Raw genomic sequence first — 1339 nt, 5'->3', positions numbered from 1 at the left:
GCTCTACCCGGATGCGCCCACTGATTGGTTCACTGTAGGGGCGAGGCGGAGCCAGGGTGCGCTGGGGAGAGCCTAGTGGAGCTCCGGCCTCTGCGCGCCAAGTTTGGGTTTCCCCCGGACGTGGTGTGTCACGTGGTGGGGAGGCTGGTTCCCAGAGCACGTGCTGGGCTGTTAGGACAGCCCGCTGCGGGGTTCCGGCTGGTGTTGTTGCTCTGGTCGCTTTCCGCGGGCTCTTCAGGAACTCGGCGATCCACCTGCCTCTCTGCCTCCCCAGTGCTGGGATTAAAGGCGTCCACCATCACAACGAGTTTAGTCCCTTTCTTAAAAACCAGAGGAACAAGCGTTTAAGGCCAGCTCCCGCTACCAAGTGTACTGGAGGCCACCCTGCATCAAGGGTTAAGACCTTCTCACAAAATCCACGCTCTAATACAAGGTATGTAATTTCTAATTTTTGCGATTGTTTGTTTTTGTTTTGTTTGAGGTGTGCGTGTCATGTAGCACATGCTATCCTCGAACTTGCTGTGGAGCCAAGGATGACCTTGAACTTTTGATTGTCCTGCCTCCACCTCACCAGTGGGAGCTATCGCTCTTGGTTTCTGTGGTGCTGGGGGATGGAACCCCTTGGTTTCTACATGTTAATGAAACTTCTGAGGTTTGTGTCTAGGTCTGTAATCACCGCCTTTGATTTAACAGCACAACCCTGATTTCTGCAGTGCGTTACCCTTTCTAGGGGACTGGTTGGCTTGTAGCGTTCTTACTTTAGCCCAGTGCCTCTGTTTCAGGGTCTGGAAGTTAGGTGACCTTTGGTTAGCTGAAGCAAGCACAAATGTGTTTCATTGAGCCAGGCAGTTGCTGGACCAGAAACACTAGTTTAGGCTCCCTACAGAATACATTTTAAATTTCTTCCTTGAGGGAATGTTGAATGGAGGTGAATAATTGTGTTACCCAGGGTTCCAGGAAGGACCAAAAGTAAACAAGAGTTCAGATTCTGCCTCTGGTGTATGACCTTAGTTAAACAAAACAGCTCCATGGCCTCGGAGAGACTCGGAGGAAAAGCAGAGCACAGAAATGCATGTGTGGGAGAGACAAGGAAGCCCACCATGCCTGTCCCCATTACAATTTAAGACGTGAGTGTGAACTTTGGCGGACCTATAGACAGTATTAAGAAAATGCCATTTGTTTCCCCCAAAGTTAGCTTTAAAATGACAATTCGGACAGCCAGGGCTTTGCAGAGAGACCCTGTCTTGAAAAACAAGATAATCAGCCAGGCGGTGGTGGCGCATGCCTTTAACCCCAGCACTTGGGAGGCAGAGGCAGGTGGATTTCTGAGTTCAAGGCC

The 1339-nt window shown here is 50.6% G+C and overlaps 1 protein-coding gene across 1 annotated transcript in view; it reads left to right on the top strand.

Moving 5' to 3' along the window:
• The first annotated feature begins 73 nt into the window (after positions 1 to 73).
• Positions 74 to 1339, top strand: part of Shmt1 (serine hydroxymethyltransferase 1) — a 21523-nt gene continuing 20257 nt past the window's right edge. The window contains exon 1 of the mRNA XM_031354875.1: positions 74 to 433. The gene's annotated coding sequence lies outside the window, so the exon portion shown is untranslated. The remainder of the gene's footprint in view (positions 434 to 1339) is intronic.

This window comes from Mastomys coucha, unplaced genomic scaffold, assembly GCF_008632895.1.
Source record: "Mastomys coucha isolate ucsf_1 unplaced genomic scaffold, UCSF_Mcou_1 pScaffold5, whole genome shotgun sequence".
Lineage (NCBI taxonomy): Eukaryota > Metazoa > Chordata > Mammalia > Rodentia > Muridae > Mastomys > Mastomys coucha.
Note: the sequence above shows the minus strand (reverse complement) of the source record. Positions and strands in the feature narration are given on the sequence as shown.